At 42.0% G+C, this 22,947-nt stretch overlaps 1 pseudogene; it reads right to left on the bottom strand.

Moving 5' to 3' along the window:
- Positions 1–21,683, bottom strand: part of LOC124982737 (interleukin-17 receptor A-like) — a 38,939-nt pseudogene extending 17,256 nt beyond the window's left edge.
- Between the last annotated feature and the right edge of the window lie 1,264 nt (positions 21,684–22,947).

Below are 22,947 nucleotides of genomic sequence, written 5' to 3'. Positions count from 1 at the left end.
CAGCGGTCTGAGAAGCAGAGTCTCCATGACCCTGGCACTGTGACCTAGGATCCGAGGCTGGGGGATGAAAGCCACCTGTGCCACCATACCCATCACCTTGCTCTACAGTTAACGAATCTCCACTGCATTTGCAGCAGCCCACGTCTGATTAAAACACTCCATTTCTCAGCCTTCCTCACAGTTGTGGGGGCCAATGAGAACAGAATCCCTTGGTGAGATTTCTGGGAGAGATTTTTAATCTCCAAATTTAAAAGTTGTGCTAAAATTTATATAACAAAAAACGATCATCTAAACCATTTTTAAGTGTACATTTCAGGGCTATTAAATACACTCATAATGTTGTGTCAACACCACTACCATCTCTAGAACTTTTCATCTTGTAAAAATGAAGCTTTGTTACCCACTTCCCTTTCCCTTTTGTCCCCTGCACTTGCACTCACTCTTCCACTGTCTGCCTCTATGGTTTGACTACTGCAGGTACATGAGGTAAGTGGAGTCATACAGCATTTGTCTATGACTGACTTATCTCACTCATACTTATCACTTAGTATGATGTCCTCAGTGTTTATCCACAGTGCAGCACATTGCAGAATTTCCTTCCTTTTTATGGTTGAGTAATATTTCACTGTATGCCTACACCACATTTTGTCTATCCAAATATTGATGGACATTTGTGGTGTACAGACCTTCTAGCTCTTGTGACTAATTCTGCTATGAACATGGATATTGAAATATCTTTTTGAGATTCTGCTTTCAATGCCATTGGGTATATACCCTGAAGTGGAATTACTGGATCATATGGTAATTCCACTTAAATTTTTGAGGAACTGCTGTGCAATGACCACACCATTTCACACTCCCTCCCACAGTGCACAATGGTTCCAGTTTCTGCATATGCTCCCCAACACCTGTTAGTTATTTTTAAACACTATCCTTCCTAACTAGTGAGTCTGGGAGAGATTCTTGAGTGTAAAGAAGTTACTCTGAGATTGGGTTCTCCCTTTTGCCCCTATTTTTACTTCCTGCCTTGACTTTGAACATGATGGCTCATCTTCAGAAGCCATCTTGTGACCTTGGGGTGGAATCAGCACAAGGCTGGTGAAGGAAAGGTCAGAGGAGACTGCGTCCCAGTCACCTTGGTGGTCCACTTTTTAGTTTTTATGTGACTGAATCCCTGATTGACTTCAGGCACTAAGTTGAGCCTCTGGTGTTAGCAACCTACAAAATTTCTAAACAACGTATCAACCTAATGACCCAAAGCTCATCTCTGTTGCATAGGAGCTGGGGTCCAACCCTCCCAGATATAGTAGCTCCTCTCCCACCCAGGCCTGCCTATATCCCCTGTCTTCTGGAAAACTTCTCGCCAAGCCTATTTCCAAGGGAAACTGAAGCATCACATACCTTGTGATTTTAAATATCCTCAGTAACCGGACACATCTCAGCACAGAGATGCCCAAGGGAGACATGATCTTGGTGTCCACTAGGATGGTCTCCAAGATGCCCCCACACACGATGAAACAGTCAAACCGATTGAAGAGGGACCCAAAGTAGGCCTGCAGGCCCAGGCTGTACATCTTCAGGAGCATCTCTGCAGTGAAAAGGGCCAATAGGGCCTTATTGGCCGTGTCTGGCAGTTTCAGGAGAGAAGTGGGGTCCAAGCAGGGTTGAGAGGGGAACAGAGAGGGAAGAGGAGAAAGAAAACAGTAATTATCACATCTGGAGAAAAAAGACCCAGCACTCCCTCACTCCCTTGACAGTTCTCCCATCTACTCCTTCCAGAACAATTAGGGCCAATCCTATAGGAAAGGGATATCTAATTAAATCATAATAAACATTTATTGAGCATCTACTGTGCATCAAAGACTGTGTATGCATTATCCTATTTACCCTTCACAGTAATTCTGTGAGACTTGGTATTATAATGGTCAAGCTGATTTTCTAGATGAGGAAGGATGTTCAGAGACCAGTAATCTGCCCAAATCAACCAGCCAAAAGTGGAAACCAAGTTGTTCAAGTCTGATCTTTTAACCACCCACCAGACTAATTGCCTCCCAGGATTCTGGAATGTAGCTTCCTCCCCAGGAAAGATGCATGGTGGACCCCCTTCTAGTGGTCCAGAACAGGGTGATGAGCCCTAACTAGCCTTGGGGGACTAGTCTTTTTTAATAATAGCATTATTATAAACAGTATTGCAAATATCAAGAGGAATTAGTAATAGTGGTTGGTGGTGATAGTGATAGGACTAGTAAAGTTTACCATTAACGAAACCACCAATATGCCCAATACCATCTTAAGTGCTTCTCAAGACTTCCTTGGGTTCAGGTGCTATTTTCCTCTTGCCTGTATTTTTGCTCATCTCATCCTCATCTGTTCTGGGTGAGGCCACCTGGAGGCTGTAGTAAGGCCTGATGAATTCAAAATCCCCTCTGGGAAGTTGGCAGCTGAGGGTCTCAGAGAGTTAAACAAGCTGCAGCTTGTGTCTTTGTCACCCAGGCCCAACAGGGACTGTGAGGGCAGGCAGATGGTATGGGCCTGGTAATGTGAGCCACGTCTGTTTATAACAGGGTTGTGCATTTGACTATGTGGCCTGTGACTGCCAAACCTTGGTGTCTCCAGCAGGTCACCTGCCATTGGTAGCTTTCCAATCAACCTTTTGCCTGTGATTACCTCAGGACATAGGGCAAGAGTCAACTGGGACAGAGTCAGGGGCTGCCCCTCACTTTGCATACCACAGTGGCTTCTCTTCACTCTTAACTGGTGTGGTGTGACTAGAGTAGAAGAGCCTGGTGGCAAGGAGACAAGATCTCCATCAAGTTCCTGGGCTCACTGCTTAGTTGTGAGACCCTGAGAATGCCCTTGAACTTCTCTAAGCTTTGGTTTCTCATCTGTGAGATGGGGACAGGGCCAACCCCACAGTGCTGTTGTGGGCATGGATTGAATGCCATGTAAGGCATCTAGACCAAAGCTGAGGTGCTCCATAAATCAAAGTGACTTTGTTTTTTTTTCTTTTTCTTTTTAATAATGGCATTATTATAAACAGTATTGCAAATATCAAGAGGAATTAGTAATAGTGGTTGGTGGTGATAGTGATAGGACTAGTAAAGGTTACCATTAACAAAACCACCAATATGCCCAATACCATCTTAAGTGCTTCTCAAGACTTCTCTGCAATTCTTTAAATAACTCTGCAAAGCAGGCATTATTCTCCTATTGCAGAAGAGAAAACTATGGGCCGTGGAATTTGAGCAGGTTGACCAGTGTTCTAGGAGTGAGAGCCAGGCTTGGCTTTCTCCCCAGCCTGGTATCATGGCCCTTACTTTATGCACCCTTACCATTCAGAGCAAGGATTATCTGCATCAGAGGCTCTTGGCTTTTATGGAGTCATGGAATCTTGTGGGAATGTGATGAATATTTAGATCCTCTGTTTGAAAATGGACACACATCCCATGCACACACATTTACATAAAAGTTCATGCATCACATGGATCCCTTGATGTTCACCCATTGTCCATATAGTGTTCCCAGTCTCTTGATTAGGGGCCTTTGTCAGTGATTCTCAAAACTGCCTATACCTAGGATTACCTCGAGAAGTTTTAAAAACCATTTGACACCCCTAGTTCTCAGACCCCAACAACAAATCAGTTGAATTTGATTTTCTGAGGGCTGGGTATTTTAGAATAGTCCCCAAACACCACTGGCATTTTTACAAGTTCTCCAGCTTGTTCTAACATGTAACTATGATTGAGAAGCGTGAAGTTGGGTGCTCCCAAAGATACTTTTCCATTTATGATTCTGTGACAGAGGGGCTTACAACCTGTTCTTAGTTTCATTTTCTTCATTCACTGAAAACACATAACTACATAACTAACTCAGTAGATGATGTAGTTAATAAGTGCCTACACTGCACCCAGGAGAGAAGGAAGGGGATGCTGAAGACATGTTAGGAGTCTTATTGAAGGATGAATTTCACTGTAATTTGCCAGATTTTGATACTGAGAAGTGCTTGCATGCCCGCACTTCTGATCTTTTTGCAATTGTGATTATTAATGTTATAGAGAAATGTGAATTTTGGTGACCAAGTCATATTTGATCTTAAATAGCTTATATTATATTTGCAAAGAGTATGTTTTAAATAGACACAATCTCATAATATAGAACTCAGAGATAATTGTTATTCAGAGTCCAAACCAATCAAGGTTGCTTTCTTTTGTAGTATGTAGAAACTAGCTTGGAGTCAGTTTAATACTAGGAACTGAACCAAGCCCCACTTTTCTCTAGTTTGTGGGTAGCAGCTGTGGGGCATTATTAGGTCAGACTTGTCACGTGGATTTGGAACTGCTTTGCCCCAGTCCCAATAAATCAGGTTGCTCCTGCGCAGAGCTGTTCAGGAGAGTCATGTGGATTAGGGCTGGGGAGGGGGTGGGGTAATTACTATCCAGAGAAAGTATTTAAAGATAATTATACACCTCCCACTCTTCAAAATATAGCTTTGCTTGACAACTGGTTTCCTGGCAACACTTCTTACTGTATAATAAACCTAATGGTTTCTTAAATGTGTAAATTTATTTGTGTGTTTACATATGCATGAATGATATAGAAATTAATTGATAAAATAGGAGAAATTTGCCTTCTATTCATGTTCCTTTTGCGTTAACTGGAAGTCATTTAGTAGAGAAATAGAAGCTCCCTATGTAGACATAGGAGAAAAGGAGGGATGAGGACATGTTGAATCTGCCTCTCTAGACATCCATACTGTTGCACTCTGCTCCCTCGACCCTGGCTTACCTTGCCTTCTCCCAGTACTGGGCCTCACTCCTGCTCTACGCCACATAGAACACTCTCCCAGGGCTTCCACCTGCTGTCTCCATCCTCTAGGCCCTGCCCATCCTTTACGGCTCAACTTGAGACTTAGCTTCTCATGATGAACTTCCTAGTCTTCCCAGCCTTGGCACCCCTGTAGCACTTGTCTGCCTCACTCACTTATGCAAGAAATGTTTATTAAACACTTACTATAGATTAGATACTCAATAGTTAATACTGTAGACACAGTCCACATCTGCATGAAACCCATGCAGGAGACAGAGGAGTAAGTGAGGAGGCAACACAGCATGCCACATGCTGGGGACTCTGCAAACATGCCACTGAAACACATAAAGCACATCCTAGCCAGCCATGGAGGAGCCAGGAGTTTGCCAGAGGAAATAACTTGCCATGACCTTGTATCATCAGTTAGTTTATATGTGTATGGTTCTTGCCTGTACAATGAGAGTAAAAGAACCATAAGAGGAAGGGACAGTGCTTACACTTTGTTACAGACACCTAGTACTTAGCAGTCTGTCCCACATAGAGGAACATTCAGCTGACAGATCACATGAGCTGCAGAGACAAACAACATAGATCTACTAATTCCCTGAGGAAGGCAAGGCTTAAGATCACTGAGCCCCTGTGACCCAGGGAACAGGGTGGAGCGAGGAGAGTTCAATACTCCAAAAACAGTTTCTCAGCATGTAATTGCTGACAGCCATCGAGAAGAGCAGATGACATGAAAATAATGAACATGTCAGGCTCTCCCTAGTGGCCAGAGTAAGTTCCCATCTTTTCTTTATCAGGAGGGAGAATGGACAGCAGAGGAAATCATTACTTTGAATTTTTTTATGAATTAATAACTTCAAAATGGACAGAGATTGGGGCAAATTTGGGTTTGTGCCTTGTTGCTTATGGCACTGCAGAAGTACAGGGAACCCTGGAGACAGGGCAACACAGTCCTCAGTGTTAGAAACCCATGAGGTTCACTTCAGAATTCTGCAGAGTTGAGGTCCAGAACTCCAACAGGTCATATGAAGCACACCACCAGGTTGCAAAAGACTGAATCGTATGATTGTTCCAGATCTGTTTGCATCCTATGCTGAACTGTAAACCCCACATGTTGCTCATTCTTTATTTATCTAGTTCCTTTCAGTGGAAACCTGGATTACCAAGGGAATACCCTAGTAATGCCTTAATATGATAAGTCTGCTAATTTGCCAAATTTTCCCTAAAAGCCCAGTTCTAATAATTCTTTTAAATAAACTGTGACTTTGTAGACTTTGTATCATTCAGTCTTGCATGTGGACCAGGCCAGTTTGAAGTTCAAGTTCTATGTCACTGCTGAACTCTTCCACCCAACCGAGAGAACTATTTAAGACACTGATAATTTTGGAGGCATTTCCAATCTATTGCCATCCTCTGATATTCCCCAACTGGACACCAACAAGAGGCTTCAGAACCTAAATTAGGTGACTGCCCTTTGATATTTACTCAGAACTTCTAGGGTCACATTGTCTGTGGCAGCAGCCACCCACAACATGTGTCTATTTTGTACTTGAAATGTGGCCAATTCAAACAGAGAAGTGCAGTAAATGTAAAATACACGCTGGATTTCAAAGGCTTAGCATGAAAAAAAGGAATGTGAACTTTCTCACTAAAAAATGTGTCGAATTAATTACATGTTGAAATAATAATGTTTTAGATACATTCCTGGTTTAAATAAAAGGTATTAAGATTAATTCCTCCTGTTTCTTTGTACTTTTTAAACATAGCTACTACAAAAGCATGTTTAAATTTCCTTTGTGACTTGCCTTATCACTTCTCTAGCACAATCCACTTCATACCCAGGATACAATAAGCTGTGCGGGGACAGGGTTTAGTATTTCTGGGCAGACCTGACCAGCAGGATGGCACAGAGACTTATGATGTGGGGCTCCTGCATCAGAACTCATGTGGCCATATATGAGCTGTGTGACCCTGTGCCTGTCTAAGCCTCAGGGTCCTTGTCTGCAGGTAGGCTTAATGACTGTACCAAGCTACCAGTAATAGGTTATATGGGAATATAGAGTCCTTTCTCTGTGTTTCACTTGTGTTGAGAGTGTGGTCACAGAGGGACATATCCTTCAGGGATCAGGGCCCACTGGCTGGTAGAAAGCAGACTGAGCAAAGCCTCAGAGTAGAGCAGAAATTCCCTCTTTTTCAAAAAGCATATGTTGCAAGCTAGATCACTGGGTTAACAAAATTGTTCCCAGAGTCCACCAAAATATTTATTTTCTCTTCTATTCTCCAGATCACATTCATTCATTATTCATTCATTCATTAATTCACGATTCATTCATTCATGATTTGCATGTAATAAACAATGACATTTTAGAAATATTCTTTTTCCCTTTACTCTTATTGTGTGAGGGCTTTGTTAAGAGCACAATATGCTTGCTCAACTTTGGCTATTAAATTAGCTCTTTTGTTTGAAAATGTGTCAAGTCTCTTGTCTTATTTAGGCATCATTCACTCACTCATCAGCAAAGATTTATTAGGTCCTTATTATGAATCAGCAACTGCTTCTTATGCTGGAGATAAAGCAGGAAAAATCCATGCATTACTGAAAAAGGATTTTAAAAAAACATTTTGGAGTGCTCCTTCATGTAATAAGAGCCAGATTCAATAGAGTTGAGCTTATGTTTCTAAATAAAGGAGGTCTTAGTTTTAGAGAAAGAGGGAGAGGAGGAGAACCTGCATTTTTCAGTCTCAGTAGCACATGGGAAAAAGAAGTCGTCAAAAGGGGAGCAGAGAGTGTGACACCAGAGTCCTCATTAAATCTTAGCCCCTGGATACTGAGACCCAGAAAGGTAAAGGGGTTTGCTTTCCAAACACTGGGAAGGCAGGGTGAGGCCCAGGGACATTAGGGCTGGTGGGTAGGCTCTGCATGGAGAATGGTGGTCTTTGGCTTACAGCTCTATCTGACTAGGACTCAGGTGTGTAGAGGACTTGCTACAGTGCTTCTGGCTCCCCAGAGGACATTCATGGAGTGTGAGGGACCACGAAGTGTCTGTGAACTCAGATGAGGTGTGCAGGTGTTTAAGGCAGTGGAGCAATAGAGCTAGGGGACAAAGGACAGAGGTGGAGACTTCAAGGCTGGGTGCAATGGGATGGGGTGTGTCCTCCACGGGTGGATGCCCAAACCAGATGAACCTGCCCAACCTCAGTGGGTGCCAGCTTAGAGCAGCTCAGACTAGCCTAATGAAGCAGAGCAAGCAAAGACCCAGAGGACTCAAGATGAGTCCTCACCAAGTCCTGTTTCGGGATCTGGAATCCTCTTGCCCCCATGCATCCAGATCTGCCCTAGAGAGGAGCTGAGTCAAAGGAAATGTGAGTGACTACACATGTGATTTCAGGGGACTGGGCTACACTCACCCAGTTGCCTTTAACTTAGCATCACTGACACTCCTGCTACATAGTAGGTGATGCTAGGGAAGCAAGATTAGGTTGTGAAAAATAAAGACGACTACTTTTGGTCCATGTAATACTTGCAGGAGTGAGTTTGCATTCTCACTCCACATTGCTATGGGGCGCAACTTAAGAACAGACCGATCATCACTGAGAAGTCCAAATTTGAGAGTCTTTATTAAGCCGGCTGACTGACTGTCTCACACAAGGCCCCAAAATATGGCTATTGGGAGAACAGCCCCGACCACAGGGTTGTAGGGGTTCTTATACCAAAAATTACATTAATCATAAGTGTCTGTTGCTATGATTCAAAATTACACATTAACATCATGAGATCATTGGCAGAGGGGGAAGTGGGTCAAAATGACCCTTACCTAGGTACAAACCAAAGAATGGTTACTAACATCCGCACAGTCACTGTTCACATGGTACATTGTTTAGGAGAAATAGGAATCAAAAGAGAGCAATTCTTTACTACACAGGAGTTGCCATTGTGTATTATTAAACATGTCACACCAAGTAACTGATGATGATGGGCACAGAGGCAGGGTGTTGCCATGGTAGAAGCTTATTTCCTACATAACATGGAGTCTCAGAGCAAAATGGAGTCTGTTTAGTCATTTCCCTTAGAGTCTGGCCTATAATATTCTCATGGAGCCAGATGTCAGCCCATCACACACATGTCCATCCATTCAGCACACATGGGACAGGCACTGAGTTAGACTGTCAGGAAATAGTAGCTCTGAGGCATGCAGACAGGGCCTAGTGGAGACAACAGGTCTCTGAGCCAGTAATTGGTAAATGTGGTGCTAGAGGCATCTGCAAAGCACTGTGAGAATGGGGGAAGGTGAGTCAGTCTCCTCTGGGAGTGTGCAGAGGGTCACAGATGCAGTAAACTTGGAAGTTCTTAACCAAAGTCTGAATTTTCCAGAAGATGACATGGACAAGTGATTTAAGTGGAGAAAAAAATTATGTGAAGGTCTAAATGTGTAAGAGGATAGAGAACACTTGGGTAACTGCAAGAAGTTGTATGTGATCAAACAAAGGGTATTTGCCAGGAAATACAGAGGTGAAGCCAAAAGACAGAATACAGGCTCAAGACCATGGGTCCTCTGGAAGGTTCTGATATTGTTCAGAACAGTGACTCAGAACACAGTCATAATCCTCCTTGCTTTCCACAATCCTCAAAGTTCACATCTCACCATCTTCCATAAACATAAAGTAGGTCAAGAGCGTAGCAAGGGCTCATGTGTTTATTTTAACTGGACTTTATCTTATAAGGGAGAGAGACACATTTGAGCTCAACCTCTCAGGGACAGCAGTACTCAAATGTCCCAGAGCATTCAACAAATCTCAACCCTGAATTGGTTGCTTGGTCTGATCCATGAGTCTCTTCTTTGATAACCCTACCAAAAAAAAAAAAAAAAAAAAAAAAAGAAAGCATTACCCCTTAGAAAAACACTTCTTGTCCTACCTGTCAACTGGCAGTGGTTATCTTGGGCCACCCAAAATGGTAGCTGACGACTAAGCTGGTGGGCAGAAGGAAGGAATCACAGTATGTTTCTCACTCACCTGAACTTCAATTTGGAGATCCGGTGGCTGAAAGAGACAAAGGAAACATTACCAAAGGACATACACTCACTTTTTTCCATGCAGAGGATATTCTACAATCACAGAGGGGTTTGGTGTCCCTAGGTAACTCTATATGGGCACTGGAAGGATGTGTAGATGAGAATTATAATTTGAAAGAAAGAACACTATTTGGGGTATTTGTATGTGGAGACGGAGGGCTGACCTAGATGACACTTACTAGTGTCCTCTAAGTACAGGTGATCCTCTCTGGAAAAGGAGAGTACCATGTCCTCAGATCATCACGATCTGCCCAGTAAGTTCCATGAGGAAAGGTTAGGAAGAGCTACCACTTGAGAAAAGTGACAGAGGACAGGAAGCCTCTCCTGCACATGGGAGAACCCCGCCCCCAACAGAAAAATCACAGGCAGGACACATCAGCACAGACCTCACCAGTGTTTGCCAGAAGACCTGCCAAAGCTGGGTTATGAAGTAAAGACCAGAAAACAAGCCAGCTTGAGGTGGACAGGCCGCTATGAACCTGTTCAGCAGCTGTAAGACCATATGTGAATAGCCATGACTTCTGAGGATAAATCCAGAATGCTGATAGTCACGGGCAGCCCTGAAGACTGGGGGAATTTGGACAGAAGCACAGAGTAGGTATGCTGTGATGGCTGCCTTGAAAGATCATATCAGGGGAGTTTTATTGAAAAGTGGGACCCTGAAGGAGATGACAAAGAAAAAGAGTCCAGGGGTCACTCGGAGGAGACAGGAGGCAGGGAGAAGAATGCAAGAGAGAGATAGTAAATAAGCAGCATGGAAGAGAGGAGAGGGAGAGGCAGAGGGGCAGGAGGGGGGTGGGGAATGAGAATATGAGGGAAGGACAATGTAGGCATTTATGACCAAAACTTTGAAGGCACATGTCAGCTTAGCTTGATGCTAAGAGAAGGGAGTGAACAACAGCAATACTATAGGTGGACTTACACTCAGATGGACAAACAGAAAGATGGTGCAAATGAAAGACAAAGAGATGGAGACAGTGGTAGGAGACAAGGAGCAATCATGTGGGGAGAAAACAGAAGAGGGGAGTCTGGGAGGCTATAGCTGCAAGTTGGTGCTGTCCCAGCCTGGCACAAAGTAAGCCAGGTCACATCACAAGAAAACACCAACTCCTCTCGTTACTTTTTATTAACAAAAATTAAACCAGAAGATGTGACAGGTGGCAAAGTCATCGTGCGTGAGATAATTATATCTCTGGTGCACTGAGAATCAGAGTCAAATGCCTTTATTGATTGGAACCATTAGCTAATAACGTTTTCCCACCCCAAAGACTGCCTGCTAGGACTGGAGGGTTTAATCATATGTTAGCAAAGGCATGGAAGGGAGACCAGGAGCCAAGGGCAGCATTTTCATTTAGAGCCACAGTTTAATAGGGGAAACAAATGTTTTCCAGCTGTTAATAGGGTGATGGGGAATGCAGGGCACTGTTGTCTCCATGCTGAGCTTGGGAACTTGAGCATCTTTCCCAGGCTTGCTTTTAGGCAGCTGCCTCTCCTTGCTATTAAATAAAAGTCAGTGTGTGACCAGGACCTTCAGCCTTAAGACTCTCTTTCCAAATCTGACCACTTGCCTTCCCTGTAAGTCTCCTCCTCACTTTTAGTCCAACTGAGTCACAAGCAAAAGTGAGTTCTTAAGAGCTATCATATGGGGAAACCTACATCTAAATGTCCACATCTCCCAAGGAAATGACTCTGGAGCATGGACTTAGTGGAGGATCAGAGATGGGGTGACCATTTGTAATGTGGCCCCAGTTCATGCACAGTCATTGACTGTGGGTACTTGCCTGGTTTCCTGGTGTACTTAGAACAAGAGGGGGTAGAACTGGACTTTTTTTTGCACACTTAGTTCCAAGTCCTGATGTAGAAGCCTGGACACCAACTTGAAGACTGGTTTCTTCTTGCTGTTGCTTTCAGGGGCTTGTGAGTGTTATTTTAGGGTCTGTGAGTCTGCAACCTTTACCCTTTTTATAGACTGGCACATTTTATAATTGATCAGTAGAAACACTAAGCCCCAGGTTACTCATGCACCTGTGCTGAGGAAGGGGAGGGTACTGCTCAAGGGGCATTTGTCTGGACATGAAGGAAAACTTCAGCTCTTGGAGAGCCAAACTTAGAACTCTGAAAATCTAAGGGCCTTGATTACTCTGTACTCCCTGTGTTCAGAGGCAGTTAAACATAGAACCTCAGTGCATGAAAAGAGAGGGATACCACTGCTTGGCAGTATTCTCCCTCCAGAGTGGTAGCCATGTATTGGGTGTTTCAACAGCTGCTTTCTTTGTGTGGGTAACTGAGCTAGGGGCTGTGGGTGCCCTGGAATCTCTGTGCCACTCCACACCCTGGGATGGTTTGCCTGTAGAAAATGCTGCCTCCTACTGTCTCCCCAGGTTCCAAACAGTCCTCTGAATAGTAGAGGACTCCAGCTTCTCCAAACTCCAGTGGGATAGGTGATGTGCTTAGAAGACTTCTTGGTATCTCCATCTTTATTAGTCTATTGAGGAGTATCTCCAGTCTCGTGTTTTCAGTGGATTTGTGAAGAACAAAGAGGTAGAGGAAGTCAGTAACTTACATATGAGACCAATACTCCACTGGATAGAAACTGTAGTTCATTCAATCCAAGATACTTGCTTTGTTCAGGCCTCTAAGAAAAACCTTCTAGGAGACCATGATTTTCTTCTCTGGTTTTGAGGTTCAAGATTAGAGACAAATCCCAAACATTTTCTCTCCACCCACCTCTGAGTTTAGTCACTGAGTTTGCATTTGTCATTATTTGGCAAATATTTGAACTTCTCAGGAGCTATTTATATTTCTATCCTCTCTCCCTTTCTTTGAGTGATGAGCTACTTGGTGTGTGAAATACTGTTTCCCTGAATTGTCCCCAATTTGCCTTTAACTCAAATCAGATGGCACATACATGTCATCTACGTGGATAGAACTCTGACTCAGCCTCCTTAATTCCACAACTTTGTCACCAGCACAGCTATTATTACTAGAAGGTGCACACCTTGGACCTTATGTGCTCAGAGCATTGCTTCAAATACTGGGTGCTGAATTAATTAACACCACATCTCAGGCCTGCACCTCCTCCCTTTTCTCCCTCCTGCCTTTTCATACTAACCTGGCTTGCCCCATCATTCAACCTCTTCCAAGGCTCCCAGGTTGATGCCAGACTTGACTTCTTGTGTTCAGCTTCACATCCATATCACCCTCAATATAAGGCCAATATCACAATGCCTGGCCTTTGGCCGAGTCTGTGTGGCTAAACTCCCAACTTGGTTCACCCCTCTCCCTCTCTGTAGTGTTTGTAGGCTACCAAGTCTGCCAAAAAATATGTGGAATTATTTTCTGAGGCCAACTCTGTATTGATGATATTTGTCTTTACACACACACACACACACACACACGTTGATTTGGATTTTTACAAGGATTCACAACCAAAAATTTGACTTCAGACTCAAAGGAGACTTTTCACTTGAAGTTTTTGGCAATGATAGCATTGTTAAGATTAGGAGACTCTTGGAGATGCAGTGAGTGTATTATGCATGGTGAAGTGGACATAACCTTTGGGGGACCAGCTTGGCATGTGTAGGTTTGGAGATTAGGTGTTCCTCAAAATCTCATGTGAACTAATGCAGAAATGTTCAGAAAGTTTTTGATTATGAGCATGGTGACCTGATCAATCAATAAATAAATCCTTTGGGTAGGTCAGTAATTAGAAAGGACTACTGGATCAGGTTGTAACTGTGGGAAGGTGGGGCATGGCTGGAAGATGGAGAGCACCAGTGGCATGTCCTTGGAGAAAATATTTTCTCTTTCTTACTCTCTACTTTGTGGCTGCATGAGGTGAGCAGCTTTCCTTCAAAATGACCATGTGCCATGGTCTTCTTCACCTCAGGCCTAGAGCAATGGGGCTGGGTCCCATGGACTGACACCTCAGAAACATGAGGTGTTCTGCATCACCTTGGGCCCAGAGCAATGCAGCCACACATAGTCTGAGACCTCTGAGAAGTGTGATGTTAGGCAACAGGCAGAACACTGCATACCCTCAATATGGTTTAGAGAAATGGATATACATATGTTTTAGGAGGAAAGGGCATTCTTCCCAAACAAAACATTTTACCTGAAGTAATATTTAAAAAATTTTTTTAAATTTTAATTTATTTTTATTGTAAACAAATGGGAGCCATGTTGTTTCTATTTGTACATGGAGTAACAGCATACCATTTGCGGAATCATACATTTACATAGGGTAATGATGTTTGAACCATTGTTATTTTTTCCTTCCCCCCCACCCCTCCCACCTCTCTTTTCCCTCAATACAGTCCCTCCTTCCTCCATTCTTACCCCCCTCCCACCCCCCATTATGTGTCATCATTCGCTTATCAGCGAGATCATTTGTCCTTTGGTTTTTTGAGATTGGCTTATCTCACTTAGCATGATATTCTCCAGTTTCATCCATTTGCCTGCAAATGCCATAATTTTATTATTCTTTATAACTGAGTAATATTCCATTGCATATATAAACAACACAGTTTCTTTATCCTTTCATCAATTGAAGGGCATCTAGGTTGGTTCCACAATCTGGCTATTGTGAATTGAGCAGCTACGAACATTGATGTGGCTGTATCTCTGTAGTATGCTGATTTTAAGTCCTTTGGGTATAGGCCAAGCAGTGGGATAGCTGGGTCAAATGGTGGGTCCCTTCCAAGTTTTCTAAGGAATCTCCACACTGCTTTCCAGAGTGGCTGCACTAATTTGCAGCCCCACCAGCAAAGTATGAGTGTACCTTTTTCCCCACATCCTCTCCAACACCTATTGTTGCTTGTATTGTTGATAATCACCATTCTAATTGGGGTGAGATAGAATCTTAGTGTAGTTTTGATTTGCATTTCACTTATTACTAAAGATGGTGAACATTTTTTCATATGTTTGTTGATTGCTTGTAGATCTTCTTCTGTGAAGTGTCTGTTCATATCCTTAGCCCATTTGTTGATTGGGTTATTTGTATTCTTGGTGTAGAGTTTTTTGAGTGCTTTATATATTCTGGAAATGAGTGCTCTATCTGAAGTATGAGTGGCAAAGATTTTCTCCCACTCTGTAGGCTCTCTCTTCTCATTGCTGATAGTTTCCTTTGCTGAGAGAAAGCTTTTTAGTTTGAATCTATCCCAGTTATTGATTCTTGCTTTTATTTCTTGTGCTATGGGAGTCCTGTTAAGGAAGTCTGATCCTAAGCTGACATGTTGAAGATTTGGACCTACCTTTTCTTCTGTAAGATGCAGGGTCTCTGGTCTGATTTCAAGGTCCTTGATCCATTGTGAGTTGATTTTTGTGCAGGGTGAGAGATAGGGGTTTAATCTCTTTCTATTGCATATGGATTTCCAGTTTTCCCAGCACCATTTGTTGAAAAGGCTATCTTTTCTCCATTGCATATTTTTGGCATCTTTGTCTAGTAAGAGAAAATTGTATTTATTTGGGTTAGTGTCCGTGTCCTCTGTTCTGTACCATTGATCTACCTGTCTATTTTGGTGCCAATACCATGCCGTTTTTGTTACTATTGTTTTGTAGTATAGGTGAAGATCTGGTATTGCAAATACCCCCTGTTTCATTCTTCCTGTTAAGAATTGCTTTAGCTATTCTGGATTTCTTATTCTTCCAGATGAATTTCATGATTGCTTGCTCTATTTCTGTAAGGTACATCATTGGGATTTTAATTGGAATTGCATTGAATCTGTATAGCACTTTTGGTAAGTATGGCCATTTTGACAATATTAATTCTGCCTATCCAAGAACATGGGAGATCTTTCCATCTTCTAAGGTCTTCCTCAATTTCTTTCTTCAATGTTTTGTAGTTTTCATTGTAGAGATCTGTTACCTCTTTGGTTAGATTGATTCCCGAGTATTTTATTTTTTTGAGGCTATTGCATATGGAGTTGTTTTCCTCACTTCCCTTTCAGATGTTTCATTGCTTGCATATAAAAATGCTTTAGATTTTTGCGTGTTGATTTTATAGCCTACTATTTTGCTGAATTTATTGATGAGGTCTAGAAGTTTTCTGGAGGAGTTTGTTGGATCCTCTAAATATAGAATCATGTCATCAACAAATAGTGACAGCTTAAGTTCCTCTTTTCCTATTCATATCCCTTTAATTTCTTTAGACTGTCTAATTGCTCTGGCTAGAGTTTCGAGGACAATGTTGAATACAAGTGGTGAAAGAGGACATCCCTGTCTTGTTCTCATTTTTAAAGGGAATTCTTTCAGTTTTTCTCCACTAAGAATGATGTTGGCCATGGGCTTAACATAAATAGCCTTTACAATGTTCAGGTATGTTCCTACTATCCCTATTTTTTCTAGTGTTTTGAGCATGAAGGGGTTTGTATTTTGTTGAACGCTTTTTCTGCGTCAATTGAAATAACCACATGATTCTTATCCTTAAGTCTATTGACATGATGGATTGCGTTTATTGATTTACAGATGTTAAACCATCCTTGCATTCCAGGGATGAATCCCACTTGATCATGGTGCACGATTTTCTTAATGTTTTTGGATATGGTTTGCCAATATTTTGTTAAGGAGTTTGCATCTATATTCATCAAGGATATTGGTCTAAAATTTTCTTTCCTTGATGTGTCTTTTCCTGGTTTGGGTATGAGGGTGATATTAGCTTCATAGAATGAGTTTGGTAGGGTACCCTCCTTTTCTATTTCCTGGAATACTTTGAGAAGTATTGGAATGAGTTCTTCTTTGAAGGTCTTGTAGAACTTGGCTGAGAATTCATCTGGTCCTGGGTTTTTCTTGGATGGTAGGTTCTTCTATTTCATTGTTGATATTGATCTGTTTAAATTGTGTATGTCCTCCTGGTTCAGTTTGGGAGGAGCATATGTCTCTAGAAATTTGCACATTAAGAAAATCGTGCACCATGATCAAGTGGGATTCATCCCTGGAATGCAAGGATGGTTTAACATCTGTAAATCAATAAACGCAATCCATCATGTCAATAGACTTAAGGATAAGAATCATGTGGTTATTTCAATTGACGCAGAAAAAGCGTTCGACAAAATACAAACCCCTTCATCTGGTCCTGGGTTTTTCTTGGATGGTAGGTTCTTCTATTTCATTGTTGATATTGATCTGTTTAAATTGTGTATGTCCTCCTGGTTCAGTTTGGGAGGAGCATATGTCTCTAGAAATTTGTCAATATCTTTGGTAGTTTCTATTTTGTTGGAATACAGATTTTTGAAGTAGCTTCTCATTATGCTATCTCAGTGGTGTCTGTCATGATATTTCCTTTTTCATCACGAATTTTAGTAATTTGAGTTTTCTCTCTCCTTCTCTTTGTTAGTGTGGCTAAGGGTTTGTCTATTTTGTTTACTTTCTCAAAGAATCAACTTTTTGTTTTGTCAATTTTTTGAATTGTTTCTTTTGTTTCAATTTCATTGATTTCAGCTCTGATTTTAACTATTTCCTGTCTTCTACTACTTTTGCTGTTATTCTGTTCTTCTTTTTCTAGTGCTTTGAGCTGTAATGTTAGGTCATTTAGTTGTTGACTTTTCATTCTTTTCTGGAATGTGCTCCATGCAATGAATTTTCCTCTTAGTACTGCTTTCATAGTGTCCCAGAGATTTTGATATGTTGTATCATCATTCTCATTGACCTCTAAGAATTTTTTTATCTCCTCCCTGATGTTTTCTGTTATCCATGTTCCATTCAGTAGCATATTATTTAGTCTCTAGGTGTTGGAGTAATTTCTGTTTTTTATTTTGTCATTGATTTCTACTCTTAGTCCATTATGATCTGATAGAACACAAGGCAGTATCTCTATTTTTTTGCATTTCCTAAGGCTGCTTTGTGGTATAACATATGGTCTATTTTCGAGAAGGTTCCATTGTGCTGCTGAGAAGAAAGTGAATCTGCTCGTTGTTGGATGGAATATTCTATATATGTCTATTAAGTCTAGGTTATTGATTGTGTTATTGAGTTCTATGGTTTCTTTCGTTGGTTTTTGTTTGTAAGATCTATCTAGTGGTGACAGCGGTGCATTAAAATCATCCAGAATTATTGTATTGTGGTCTATTTGATTCCTGAAATTAAGAAGGATTTGTTTGATGTACAGGGATGCACCATTGTTTGGGGCATAAATATTTACTATCGTTATATCTTCCTGATTTATGGTTCCCTTAAGCAGTATGAAATGTCCTTCTTTATCCCTTCTGACTAACTTTGGCTTGAAGTCCACTTTATCTGATATAAGGATGGAAACACCCCTTTTTTTACTGAGTCCATATGTGTGGTAGGTTTTTTCCCGTCCTTTCACCTTTAGTCTGTGGATGTCTTTTTCTATGAGATGAGTCTCTTGCAGGCAGCATATTGTTGGGTCTTTCTTTTTAATCCAATCTGCCAGTCTATGTCTTTTGATTAATGAATTTAGGCCATTAAGGTTCAGGGATATTATTGAGATATGATTTGTATTCCCAGGCATTTGGGCTTATTTTTGGTTTTTAATTTGGCTTGGTTTCTCCTTTGAGTGGTTTTTCTCTAAGGTAGTTCCTCCCTTTGCTGACCTACATTGTTGTTTTTCATTTCCTCCTCATGGAATCTTTTGTTGAGAACATTCTGTAGCACAGGCTTTCTATTTGTAAGTTCTTTTAACTTTTGTTTCTCATTGGAAGGATTTTATTTCATCTTCAAATCTGAAGGTTAGTTTTGCTGGGTATAGGATTCTTGGTCGGCAACCATGTTGTTTCAGAACTTGAAATATGATATTCCAGGCCCTTCTAACTTTTAAGATCTGGGTTGAGAAGTCTGCTTCTATCCGTATTGGTTTCCCCCTATATGTAATCTGATACTTTTCTCTCGTGGCCTTCAAAATCCTAACTTTATTTTGAATGTTAGGCATTTTCATTATAATGTGACTTGGTGTGGATCTGTTGTGATTTTGTGCATTTGGTGTTCTGTAAGCCTCTTGTGTTTGATTTTCCATTTCACTCTTCAGGTTTGGGAAATTTTCTGATATTATTTCATTGAATAGGTTATTCATTCCTTTGGTTTTTATCTCTGTGCCTTCCTCAATCCCAATAATTCTTAAATTTGGTCTTTTCATGATGTCCCATAGTTCTTGGAGATTCTGTTCATGATTTCTTACCATCTTCTCTGTTTGGGCAACTTTATTTTCAAGATTCAATATTTTGTCTTCATTGTCTGAGGTTCTGTCTTCCAAGTGGTCTAGTCTTTTGGTGATGCTTTCCATTGAGTTTTTTATTTGGTTTATTGTTTCCTTCATTTCAAGGATTTCCATTTGGTTTTTTTTGAGAATATCTCTTTGTTGAAATGATCTTTTGCTTCCTGCAGGTGCTCTTTCAGCTTATTGGTATTATCATTCATTGCCTGCATTTGCTCTCTTATCTCATCCTTTGCTTCACGAATCATCTTAATCATGTATACTCTGAAGTCCTTTTCTGACATTTCTTCTAACATACTGTCATTGGATTCTATTAATATAGAATCTAGATTTGTTTGGATCATTTTCTTCCCTTGTTTTTTCATGTTCTCATGTATCTTCTACTCAAGAGTGCAGATCTGGGGTATTGCAGATTTTCCCCTATAGACTTACAGTGGCCCTATAGGTTTCCAAAACCTTTTCTTTAAGGGGAGATCAATATTAGCAGTGCACAATTCAGAGAGTATGCAATCCTAGACCAAATAGCCCCTATGAGGACAATAACAATATTGTCATAATAAACAGAATTAGTTCAAATATTATCTTCAGTAAAACAAACAAATTTGCAATAAGGTCTGCAGTTTCCAATGGAGGACAAAGAGGATGCAGAGGGATGTAGAATGTAGCTATGAATGGGATAAGAAAAGAATATACAGAAGTTCTAGATAATAGAAAGGGTGAGAGCGTAATCAAGAGAAATTTGATGTTAGCATGCAAAAAAGGGAGCAAGAGACTCTGAGGGAACAGGTAAACAGGTAAACAAAAGGAAAAGAGAGCAAGAAAAGTAAAGAAATAAAAACTTAAAATTGTTCAATAAGGAGAAAAAAGAAAATCTACAGTATAACAGTCATAAAATAACAAAACCTCCCAGTCTTCAGTAGCCTGATGCATGAGAGGTACCTCCCAGTGCCCTGCGCAAGGAGTCCTGGGCCTGTTTAAAGCTGAGGCAGAGGCAGACCTGGGCTGTTCCTCAGTGCCAGACAAATGGGCAGATGGAATTCCTCTAGGCTCTCCTTGGCCCATCTCAAGAGGCTCCCAGGCCACCACCAAGGGAGTGTGGGGCCAAAACCACCCTGTGGCCCACCCCAGAGCTGTCTTCCACAAAGAACTGCTACCTGGAGGACCAAGAAAAGAAGAAAATCGATGCCACTGGCCCTGCCATTATTGATCTCTGGACACGAAGATGGGCGGCCCCCACCTGCGAAGCGGCCACATCTGTGTTTTGAGGGGGGCTCAGGCACCCTGAAGACGGAGGTTTAGGATGCAATGAGGAAGAACTCGGGGGATGATGCAGGGGCCTTGGAGGGTAGAAGAGAGGCTCTGTGGGCCCACACCACCACTCAGTCTGTCCATTCTTTCTTCCCACCTGCAGCTGCTGCCTGGAATGAACACTCAGTGACCCCACCCAATGACCCCTCCCAGATGCCTGATATTTTTTCCACCCACCAGATGGAATTCCAGCTAACTGGGCCCCTGAACCAATCTGTCCCTCTACCTTCCCCTGTGCCAAATAAAGGTGAGGGGGCAATCCCAAGTTCAATTCCTCTGCCTCTTCCCAACCCTTCTTCTCCTCTGAAGCCCAATATCAAGGTGGGAGTTGCCCCTGAGTTTCACCAACCTACACATCTGCCAAGACCTGTGGTACCTCCCAGTTCCCACCTCCCACATCTCACATCCAGATCCCTTTCCCCTTCAACCCTATCCCCTACAGATTGACATCCCCAATCCCCATATGTATTGATTCTCCTCCACCACCTCCTCCTCCCGCTCTTCCTCCTCCTAATGCTCCTCCTTATTTAACTCTTCCTCCTCCTGCTCCTGCTTCTCCTCTTCCTTCTCCTTTTCCTCCTCTTCCTCCACCTCTTCCACCTCTTCTTTCTCTTCCTCCTCCTACTCTTCCTTCTAATTCCCCTTCTAATTTCACTGTTCCTGCTCCTCTTCTTTGTCCTCCTCTTCCTTCTGTTCTTTTTTCTCCTCCTCCATTTCTTCCTCCTCCTAATGCCCCTTCTCCTTTGGCTGCTGCTCCTGCTCCTCCTGCTCCTCCTGCTCCTCCTGCTCCTCTTCATCCTCCTCCTCCTCCTCCTCCTCCTCCTCATTCCTTCCCAAGCACTACTCTCATCCCTTCCACCTGCAACCCTGCTAGCCAGGGCCAGAATTTAACTGCTACAAGCATCTCTACCACCACCATAGCCAAGTCATTGGCTCACCTTACCCAGCATCCCACTGTGCAGCCTGAGGACCTTGAGGACCTCTTCTATGGCAGTGATTGTCCCATCTTCTCCTGCTTCCTGTGATAGCTCCTGCCCACACCGCAAGGTCCATGGCCCTAGGCAGTACAGGCAGCCAGCAAGGGGAACTAGCTCCACTGACCTGGCAATACCCCAGGTCACCCACCCCAACCCCAATCTGTACCCTTCTGTTGTCCCACAACCCACCCCTCAGGCTGCATCTTGGAGCCTTAAGCAAAGCAGAGCCTCTCTTAATGCCCCCATGCTTCTCATGCTGCCAGTTGTGAACCATTCACTGGCCTCCACCTCGGCACACAAGGCCTCTGCACCTTCAACCTCCAAGGCTGCCAGTGAAGAACCCATGGATACCACCCTTCCTTCGCAGGCTGTCCTCTTCTAGTCACCTCCTGCCTGCCAAGCTCTTATACTCAATTTGGTAAGCATGGCCAACACGTTGTCAGCTATTTCTATATTGTAGGCCTGGTGGCACATATTTCACGTTCTGATTTCTCCCAGTATTACTTTGGAGGTTAAATGTGCTTTTGACAATGCTGGATTTTGACATAATAGCTGGACATATAATCACCAACGAAGCAGTGCGCACACACACAAACACACACACACACACGCACATGAATGCCACAGTCTTTGACTCTAAATTTCAGAAGTAGGCAAACTTGAAAAGTTTCTAAAACTATAAAGGAGACTAAAGAGATGTGATAAGTGTATGAACTAGGTGACCCTGGATTTACACCAAGCATGGAGGATGCAAAATATTGTTGAGGATTTTCTTAAGACAACTATCATACCTGGGCTGTATATTGGAGAAATATGTCGTATCTATGCTAGTTTCCTGAATTTAGGAATGTTCCAGGGTTATGAGAGAGAATGTGTTTTCCTGGACAATCACAGCAGAATAAAGGCATTATGGTGTTCAGGGGTATAAGACAAAAGTATTCTGTTCAAACTGTTCAGAAAAATTGAATTAGGGAAAGAGGTAATGATAAAGGATATGTGACAAAATGTGAAAAGTCTGTGACTCATCCTAGCTATTCAAAATAATTCTCATGGAGAGTCACTAAATAAATTTTGTTCACACAGTTTCAATGATCTTCCCTCCCTGACTATGAAGAAAAGTTTTGCATTCATTTGCAAATTCACTTCAATATTTCACATGTATATATGAATATTTCAACTATTATAATGTAGACCTGTCTCCCTCATTAATGATGTGTTAAAATCTTTAAAAGCTGTTTGTTCAACAAGATGAGTTTGACAAGATTGATTAGACCAATAAGGACAGGCCACATAGGAATTCTATTTCCCAGTCCTCTGACATTCCTATAAGTTTAAAATTACTACAGAGTAAAAAATTTTAAAAATACTACAAAGAACAAATAACAGTGATTAGAACTTACATAAGAATGAATGCAGGTTATGTGTATTTGTAAAGCAGCATTGAGCTTTAAAGGAGGATATATGGCCAGTCCAGAAACAGGGCTGCAATGAAGTTATGGAAGTCATCAGGAGTCTGACAGCACCATGACTTTGATCACAAAATAACATCATGATGTGTGGCCTCGTGAGAACCCTGAGGTGCCCATTTAGATGCCCCTGTACATGATGC

This window comes from Sciurus carolinensis, chromosome 4 (genome assembly GCF_902686445.1).
Source record: "Sciurus carolinensis chromosome 4, mSciCar1.2, whole genome shotgun sequence".
In the NCBI taxonomy this organism is placed as follows: Eukaryota; Metazoa; Chordata; class Mammalia; order Rodentia; family Sciuridae; genus Sciurus; species Sciurus carolinensis.
Note: the sequence above shows the minus strand (reverse complement) of the source record. Positions and strands in the feature narration are given on the sequence as shown.